The sequence below is a fragment of the Macrobrachium rosenbergii genome, chromosome 13 (assembly GCF_040412425.1).
Source record: "Macrobrachium rosenbergii isolate ZJJX-2024 chromosome 13, ASM4041242v1, whole genome shotgun sequence".
In the NCBI taxonomy this organism is placed as follows: domain Eukaryota; kingdom Metazoa; phylum Arthropoda; class Malacostraca; order Decapoda; family Palaemonidae; genus Macrobrachium; species Macrobrachium rosenbergii.
In genome coordinates this window covers 34694742-34705333 of record NC_089753.1, presented here as the reverse complement: position 1 = coordinate 34705333, position 10592 = coordinate 34694742, and the positions used below count along the sequence as shown (strand labels likewise).

At 37.7% G+C, this 10592-nt stretch overlaps 1 long non-coding RNA gene across 1 annotated transcript; it reads right to left on the bottom strand.

The window, feature by feature from the left end:
• Positions 1–2056: 2056 nt before the first annotated feature.
• Positions 2057–10440, bottom strand: LOC136845154 (uncharacterized). Its single transcript, XR_010855087.1, has 3 exons — positions 10287–10440; positions 8719–8880; positions 2057–3741 (listed from the first exon to the last, which is right to left on the bottom strand). It is a non-coding gene; the product is annotated as an uncharacterized lncRNA (long non-coding RNA).
• Between the last annotated feature and the right edge of the window lie 152 nt (positions 10441–10592).

Here is a 10592-nt window from a genome sequence, read left to right as displayed (position 1 = left end):
TCTTAAACTTCTCGATTTCTTCACATTTTGGGCACTCTTGTCACTACAAAACCTAGAACGAAATTACTGGTAAGTTATTCAAATGCCCGTTCGGACACCCCGGAACCGCGATCCAATCTCGGCCGGGCATCTGAAGAACTACATTTCTTCCTTAATTTGGTTCTAGGCTTCACAGTAACAAGCGTTTCCAATATGCGAAGAAATCGAGACGTTTGAGGGGGCAATGTGGTTAATAAATGGTACGTATGTATCTGGTAAAAGTGACTAGTAGATTGTATACACACACACATATTATATATATATATATATATATATATATATATATATATATATATATATATATATATATATATATATATATATATATATATATATATATATATATAAATATATATATATTATATATATATATATATATATATATATATATATATATATATACATATACATACGTTTATACGGTATGCATATCCATCTCATCTTATTCATTGGTAGACTGAATATGAAGAGGTACTGCCGTTACCAGCAGAGGTCACTGAAGCAATCAGGAGCTACGTAGCCCTCCTCAGACTCACAATGAAGACCATTTACATCTGTACATATAAATCTGTACAGATTTAAATACGAAAAATATCTATAATTTAAGAGGAAAATAAGATGTAGTATTCTAACGCAAGAGGAAATAATAAAACATTCATTGTGCACACATTTTTCTTAATCTCAGAGCTGTCATTATGGGCATGTCATTAGTTACAGATAACAAAAACATTTCACTCTTTTAAGCCATAGTACCTTGAGGTTTCAACTCCTGGATCATTCCAGTACTAATCAGAACAGACCCAAGTATCGCACAAGTATCATACAATCGTAGCAATAGTTAACTGTGCACGATCAAATCCTTAGACACAAAGTTAAGCTACTTAGGCACACCGAGACCACCTGGAGTCTCATTTATAGATTACATGGAGCCAGTTGCAATTTCAAGAAATTATGTGACATAAATAATTTGTACAAGTTCATGCGAGGACAGAAGATGCATTGAACGTTTACAGGATGAAAATGAGCATAATAATGTAAGCAATGTTGTATAGTAGCCTATGTCATTAAATTGTATATTTAGATTCAGAGTCGTACATAAGCATGCTTGAGAAGTACGTTTATATACATACTGTATATCCACATATACACAAGTATATACATATATATATGCATAATATATAATTTAATATATACACACACACACACACATATATATATATATATATATATATATATATATATATATATATATATATATATATTTTAGAGGAAAAGGTAATAAATTCTGACAACGTTTATTGAAACTCAACAGAAAACAAATATCCTTACCATGTACAATACAAAGCAGTCAAGGAAACTATAAATGCTTGCAGAGCAGAGCTTCGGGCAAGGGAATGGGTTAACCTTTGCCCGAAATCTTGATCTTTTTCACCAAATGCAGTGATCACACCTTATCAGCTTTTTACATGAACAGCGAATGAGGAAAAGAACTGCAAAGTGAGCAGCACTCAAATGCACCTGAGGCATAACCTATAAGGGGGCATAAGTGGGAGTTTTATGTCAAGGTTATATATATATATATATATATATATATATATATATATATATATATATATATATATATATATATATATATATATATATAATATGTATATTATGCAGTAAATGGAGTGAATAGTGTTAGATGTAGCAATGAAAAAAATTATAAAACTGAATTAACAGAATTATAAGTGACAAAGATTGATTAAAAGAACAATGGCATATATATATAATTATATATATATTAGTTATTCTTATTATTATCATTAGTCTGTCCCTTATAACTCTTTTATCATTTTGCTTTACTTTCCTATGTTTAACATTAGTCATTCCATATACAATACAAACACACACACACACACACACACACACACACACACACACACACACACATATATATATATATATATATATATATATATATATATATATATATATATATATATACATCCAAGGTAGTAAGTTTCAAATTTCTGCACACAATAACTAGGATATTTGGATATTTTTCTACACATCTGCTCGAAAACAGATCTTCTTGTATGCAATTGTCAGTGAGACGGACAGTAACCCTTGGGAATATCAGAATGCACTCAAAAAATGTTGGATCATTTTTATCGGTAGAGAGTTACGATAAAGATACTGTTTGGAAGTGAAAGCGTGTTGGAGCAGCTTGTGCAGTGCGTTTAAGATACTTTTAAATTATGGAGGTTACTCTCACATTTTCCCAGTGGCATCAGTCGTTCAACATCACCCGACGCTGTCGCTACACTCGGAGGTAAAATGCAATGGTTATCGGTATGCTCGCAAATATTCTCACACAGATTTGATTTTTTTTACAAAGCCTGTAATGACATTTAGCAGTTTTGAAACGTACAATTAAATGGACAGAAAAGAATAACAATATAGTTATCTATTGGAGACATACTCAATTTGAAACTGTTCACAGACAATGGAGGTACTGGACTTCAAGTGTGCACACATGCATCAGATGAGTTTCAAATGCCACTTAAAGCGTGGTCACAATCAACGTCCCTTAAAAATGGCTACAGAATATACAATAATGAAGAAAAAGTTCAGACCAAGGGAACTGCTAACTGCCTTCAATCTGCGTACGTTCCTTGCAGAAATACCATGAGTGTACAGGGTGTTTGGACCTCAAGTCACGTTTGCTCCTGGGTCATTCAAAGTCAATTTCTCGTACTGATAAAGAAGTCAATTTCTCGTAATGATAAAGAAGTCAATTTCTCGTAATGATAAAGAAGTCAATTTCTCGTAATGATAAAGAAGTCAATTTCTCGTAGTGATAAAGAAGTCAATTTCTCGTAGTGATAAAGAAGTCAATTTCTCGTAGTGATAAAGAAGTCAATTTCTCGTAGTGATAAAGAAGTCAATTTCTCGTAATGATAAAGAAGTAAATTTCTCGTAATGATAAAGATGTCAATTTCTCGTAGTGATAAAGATGTCAATTTCTTGTAATGATAAAGAAGTCAATTTCTCATAATGATAAAGATGTCAATTTCTTGTAGCGATAAAGAAGTCAATTTCTTGTAATGATAAAGAAGTCAATTTCTCGTAATGATAAAGATGTCAATTTCTTGTAGTGATAAAGAAATCAATTTCTCGTAATGATAAAGAAGTCAATTTCTCGTAATGAGAAAGATGTCAATTTCTCGTAATGATAAAGAAGTCAATGATAAAGAAGTCAATTTCTCGTACTGATAAAGAAGTCAATTTCTCGTAATGATAAAGAAGTAAATTTCTCGTAATGATAAAGAAGTAAATTTCTCGTAGTGGTAAAGAAGTCAATTTCTCGCAGTGATAAAGAAGTCAATTTCTCGTAATGATAAAGAAGTCAATTCCTCGTAATGATGGTGGTGGCACTCTTATCTCGAGGAACAGGTGAGACATTCGTATCTTACCAGTCAACTCCCAATGGATTAGCCTGACAGACTACTCTTTCTAAATTTGAAAGAACCTGGTCGTGCATATGGTCCCTGAAGCAGTAGAACACTGGCATGATAAATGGTCCGGTGGAAGTGGATGTAAATGTTTCAGTGAAGTAGACTGGTATGTTCTCCGGGTTGGTAAAGCGTGTGGAATCCCCCCATTCGAATATCCCACCGGGTTTCTTCTGTAGGTCCAGGTAGTAGGCTCGTTCTGGTGCTACAAGTCAGGAAACAGATATGATTAATGGTTGTTCAGGAGGAATGAGTTTCCTGAAGTCAGCAGACAAGTATCATTATTGATCAGTTCTTCGTGTAATTAATAGTATATTACTTGTAAGGATCTTCGAGAGCAAATGACTGATACTTTAATTCTGGAGGAACGTGAGATTTGTGGAATTTTTATGATGGGACCTAAAATCGGACTCCAAATACTTGCCTGCAGTAAGTCAATAAAGTTCAATACTTTTGGATTATGGTATGTATAGATTTTATTATAACATCAGAAACCTGGTGATTTCAATTCAATTTATGGTATTATATAAGCAAGTACACACACATATATATATATATATATATATATACGTATGTATCTATATACTGTATATATGATGGAGCGGGTAACTCCAAAATAATAGAAAAAAAGTGCAAATGGCGATGTAAGCATAAAATTCACCGCAATAATTCTTCTTGGCCTTCTTTCTCATAATCAACTTCTGGCCGGCAGGTTTTCAAAATGGCTTCCTGTGGATATATGAATACTGACATTCAACTGCTTAATCGAACTGAAATCCCTCAATCACGCTCAGTTTTATGTTAAATTACTGAGAGCAAGTCTAAGCACTGAGATACATAATTTTGTTGCCTATAAACATCCAGGTGGCTGTTACTACATCCAGAATGGCTGCCAAAAAGCCAAATATTTGTACTTGAGTTCATATAGGTTTTAAAAGGTCAAATAATAGATGAATTTGTGGTAAACTTCAGCTCGATCAGTTTATTTTTGAAGACTAGACATGAATTAAGCCCTTCCTGGCTCATTTGCATCCTCATTTAAAAAAAAAATGGGTAATTAGCTCCATGTAAGTGTAATAGTGCATTGTCAGAGCACTTCCAAGGCACAGCGGCTGGCACTATTGCTGTGAGACTCAGCATGGGAATCAATGCTAGCTAATGGTAGACATATGTCATTACTTTTCCAAAGGCTGTTTGGCTAGCCCCAGTTCAAAGTTCAATAGTTGCAGCTGAACTGACAGGATGTGCCAATGCAGGAGCACTGAGCCAAAGAAAACAGGGCTATGGTCTTCTGGAAGGTGTACAGACCACATGGGAATCAAATAGCATTGGATGAATGATCGGGTTAAGGGTAATGTTATAAGATACCTGAGCCTAGTTGCATCCCATATCCCATACAATATGTTGCATTGGTGGTAAAAGGATAAACCCCCGGCCTATAGAACAAAAGCAATGGCGGTACAATCTGAAAAATTAAAGTCTTCTCGTTGGGAGATAGTAAGATCAATTGGAAGCTTTGTCGTTTGTGCCAAGAGGACACACACACACACACACACACACACACACACACACACACACACACACACACACACACACACACACGAAAGACCAGTGGATTCATCTGGTGCTACCTATGCTACCCTTGCCACAAACATTCCTGAATTTTACAACTTAAATGCAATGCCTATACTACTTAATCCAAAAAGGCTTGACGAAGGTGACGGAATCCAGCAGACCTTTGAGGAGAACGAAGCTAAATGTGAATCATGTATGCACAAGTTCAAAACCACAAAACTGGAAAGGAAGAAAGACTGAGAAAGAAGGAATCTGCTTTATTGGTGACAAACCAGTACCAATCAAAGATTTACAATTGGCCTTGACATTACCTTTACATGAAAAGCTGCAATGATGTGCCTTCAACTTGCTGGATGAGAAACTTCTGGCAAAGCTTAGCGCTGCTGATAATGTTTCCCAGGAACATATGCATCACCTATCGTGTCTGACTGGCGTGTACAACAGGGAAAGAGCCTGGATGAATTTCCAGAAAACTGGAGATGATTATGTGCTGTACAGACGAGAGGCAGGCGCCCATGCTTTTGCTAAGCTTGAGATGTACATAGGAGAGAAGGTTGACAACAGATGGGTGCTAGTATTTCACAATGGTAGAACTTTATGGTTTGTACAAAGACTGGAACAGCTAAATGTTGATGCTTCCATTGTGCACCGAACACTGTTGAAAGAACAGATACTTGTCCACACCCCACAATTGGAGACCTTCACAAAAGGAAGAAAGATTTGGCTTGATAAGTGGAAAAAGGGAGAGGCCCTAGCCATGGAATGTGACTACAATGATGCACCAATTGTGGCCAAAGCAGCCAAGATATTCAGGAAGCAGATGCTTGAATATGAGAAAGGATTTGATGGAACCTTAACAGCAGACACTAGAAGAGAATCTGTGCCACCAAGTTTGCTGAAATTTGTAAGTGGGCGGCAGAATGGTGGGGATAGGAAATCTCAACTCAAATATAGATCATCTGCTACTTATCTAGCTTTAGCACAACTTTTTGTACTTAAACTGTCGAAAGTGACCAGAAATTCCAAGTCAAGTGAACCTCAGTTTTCAATTTAACTTAGTCTCAACATCTTTGTAAAAACCAGAAAGCATCAATTAACTGATATACTTCATCAACATGGAATAAGCGTGATACACTAGGGTTCTGGAATTGACAGTTTATATCAGTTGCACAAAGACGCTTAAGGTATATGGCATATACCCTGGAAGCAGAAGAAGAAAGTGAACTGAGTTTTGAAAGCTGAGTCAGAAAACAAGAGTCAGTGTCCACAATTCTACTTTTGGAATCTTGTGCTTCAGCTGGAACTTTTAGTTTTCATTTTCATCTGGTCATACCAGGAAGCAAATTTCAACCTGTATAAGATGTGCTACAGGAATTCATTCCTTTCTTGTGTGCCCTTGACCATGTACATTATGTCAGGTGGCTTTAAATTCATTTGAGAGACTAGAGGCTTCCCAAAACAACACATTTCACTGTTCATAAAAGCCACTCTCCATTTTTCCTCAATGGCCACAGACTAAGCACATGAGCAGAATAATGCTCATACATAAGGAGATGGTGGAGCCATTGGCCTATCTGAACATACAGATGCTCTCAGAAGGTGGACAGTGGCTGGCCCACAAGTAAGCTGCCTCACTGACGGAAAGCATCAAGATGAAACTGAAAGTGTGCATAAAAGGTTTCTTGAAATGGCTGAGAATCTAAGAAAAGTACTAAGAGAAATGGTTGACCTTTTTGAGGAAGATCCATTGGATCTGATTGGTCTAGAAAGTCATGAAATTGTGGACAGCAAAGTTATTGAATCCTTGAGAACTATGAAGAGCCTTGGAAAGGCACAATTCACAAACTTTACTGAGAGACTCAAGGCAGCAAGCAGATTCTGTGAGCCAGCACACAAATCATGATTGCATTTCCCCCCACAAAGGCTGCTCTTAGTAAACATTGCAAGAGAGCTGCCTTTCAAGCAGGGCACATCTGGAGCCAGTCTTTAGTATGCCATCAAGCAATGCAATGCCCAGCCCAAGACACTGGGGATGGCAACAGATTGATGGTGCCTGGCTTCCATATTGGACAGGAGCAGAATTTTGCCAGGAACTGAATAAGTGTGTATGTAAGAAGGAATGGACTTAGCTGCACAGCTATGTGCATCTGCACTTGTTGAAAATGGTGGCCATGCTCGAAAGGTGGGTTCAGTTTACCTCTTAATGAAGGTAAGAGTACCAAAATATGAATTCAAAATAATTTTATGGACAGTATGCAAGTTTAAAATGTACAGTAGAGCAAATCTGCCACCATTTGGGAAAAGAGTCAGCAATCTTGGGATCAGCCATATATTGAAGAGTTTTCATGCCAAATCTGTTGCTTGTATCACCCTCTGCACTTTTTCTGCCACCCAGCTCCACTAATTTAATGTTTACTCGAATTGATCTTTAAGGATTTTGATGTTAATACTGAGAGGATTTCATGACCAATGACTTTTGACAGTAGAGTAGTTAATATATACATAAATTATATAAAAATAATTTAGAAATTGTGGAATTTGATGCGTAATATATTACTTACAGGATTTTCTACAGATTTTAACAGATTCGCCATAGAATTAAATACTTATGGGCTTATCGTTGTGGCGCTATGAAACTTACGAGATTTAACATTACAGAGCAAGTTCTTTACGAATTTTATACTGAATTTAATGCTTGTGTAACTTTATACTTACATGACTCAATGTTTCTAGAACTTAAAACTTGAAATATTTAATGTGTTTGACTGATTAACTGATTTATAGGTTTTAGGCATACATGCCAAGCACTGGGACAACTAAGGTCATTCAGCGCTGAAACGGAAACTGACGGTGGAAAACTTTGAAAGGTGTAACAGGAGGGAAACCTCAAAGCAGTTGCACTATGAATCAAGTGTTAGGAGAGGGTTCAGGAAAGTAAGGTGGAAGAAAGAGAACGTGAACGGAGGTACAGTAAAAGGAGCGAAAGAGGTTGCAGCTAGGGGCCGAAGGCACGCTGCAGAGAACCTTAAGTAATGCCTACAGTGCACGGCATGAGGTGCACCGATGACACCATCCCCCCACGGGGAAATTTAATGTGTGCATTACAATGTTGATTATTTGAAGATTTTAGCAGCACATTCAATATCTATATATTCTAACATAAAATCAAATTCTTGCACAAGTTTAACCTTACATTATTCAGTACTTGAAGAACTCGATTGGGTTGTTTTATATGATTTGGGTCAAAGGCCAAGCGCTGGGTCTTATGAGGCCATTCAGCGCCGAAAGGAAAATTGAGAGTAAAGGAAGTTTGAAAGGTGTAACGGGAGGAAAACCTCGCAGTTGCGCTACGAAACAATTGTTAGGAGATGGTGGAAAGTAAGTTAGAAAAAAGAGAATATGAACGGAGGTACAGTAAAAGGAACCTTGAGCAATGCCTACACTGCACGGCATGAGGTGCACTGACGGCACTAACCCCCCTCCCTACGGGGGTACTTGAAGAACTGAATTTTCAACCGAATGCAATACCTTTTGGAGTCAACACCACAGAATTCGATACCTAAAGAATTAAATCTTTACAGAAGTGAGTAAAGAATGGATTACTCACAAGCCAAGGCCATCATCACTTCCTTGGTCCTGATGATGGAGAGACGAAAGCCAGGGATCCTCCTGCAAGTTGCTTGGGCGCCAGGAAACGTATTCCATGCCGCCGTCTCGAAATAGTAGAGTTTGTCCTTCTGTAACCCCCAAGTTCTACCAGTGAGTGAAGCTGTGAATAATAATAATAATAATAATAATAATAATAATAATAATAATAATAATAATAATAAATAGAACAGTCAGTGCATTTGCAAAAATCATGGGATGAATTAGAAATTAAGCGCTATTCACAGTCTAGCAGAAAGGCAGATTGATTATTGCAATGTTTATTTAACCAGGATTTTTTTTTTTCACTAACAGATGTTCCTTAATCAAATCACTGGAGTGATTTGATTTATGGAATTTAGGCTCTCAAGCCAAGCACTGAGCGCTTCCGGTCGTAAGTAAGTATACCTTAGTTTAATCAGACCACTGAGCTGATCAACAGCTCTCCTAGGGCTGGCCCGAAGGATTAGACTTATTTGACGTGGCTAAGAACCAACTGGTTACCTAGCAACGGGACCTACAGCTTATTGTGGAATCCGAACCACATTATAGCGAGAAATGAATTTCTATCACCAGAAATAAATTCCTCTAATTCTTCACTGGCCGGCCGGAGTCTCGAACTCGGGCCTAGCAGAGTGCTAGCCGAGAACTCTACCGACTCATCCAACGAGGAACTGTGAGAGGTCGTACAGGACGATAGAAGATCAATAAAATAAAATTCAGTAAAAGGGTCTAAAGGTGGAATTGGGAGGTGAGCGTACAGTTGCGCTGAAAAGTAACAGTTAGAGGTGTTGGACAGCAATGAAGAGAGGAATCGGGAATATGGAGGTAAAGTACAATGCTAAAAAGTAGATGCAGCTATAATAGGGGCCGAGCAAATGCCCCAGACACCCTTGTGTAGTACCTACAGAGATGCGAATTTCTAGATTCTTCAGAATTCTCTTGCCTGGCTCGGTTTCTAAGCCCTGAAAATTGTAAGTATGTAGGAACTAAAGACAAAATATGAACCGTTAAGAAAATAACTAATACTAGGGCCAAAACACGATTAAGAAGACGAAGAAGAAAAAAAAAAAACACCGAGAAAGTACAATGGCAAGAACACAATAGAGTAGTTTTTCAGTGTATTCAGAGGCAACGAAGCATTGTATCTGGCGATGGTTTCACAACTATCGAACAAATAATGGTCTATATCACTTCTGTTTTTGATCTACGGTACATTCATTCGGATTCTGTGATATATCGCTAGTTTTAGTGGAAAGTAGGAGACTTAACCCCAAAACTCCTCAAAGTGCATATGAAATATAACGAGATTTAGTTTTTACGTGTTTACGTGCAGCGTTCTATCACATATGCCTGGCATATTGAATGAGCAATTGGGTCTGCCCAAATCTTTCTGCCTCTTATCGTCCCTCCATTTCCAATACTCTACAAAAGCCCCCAAGAACCCTTCTTCCCTGTCTCTTCCTCTGTCAACCTGTTTCCGCCCTACCTGTCCGGTTATGAGTTACACAAACAACACGAGACCATTACCCTGGCGGTAGATGTACGTCGCCCCCTTATCGCTGACGGTGTCAACAACGGTATTCAGAGGTCCCAGAACGGCGAACTTGCACAGGAAGCCACTTCCCTTCACCTCCGACGACACCGCCATGCAACTTGCATTCCCCAAGCAAAGGACGCGACACAAGCCTGAAATGGGAACGCGTTTTCATGATTTGTTTTTTCCAGTTCATACGGCCATTTTTTGACTTGCAAATAAAAATCGTTGCAGAAACTAGTGCAGCGAGAGTCAGGAAGCGCTGGTGAGGAGAAAGCTGGAAGTTCACGTTTGCAAGA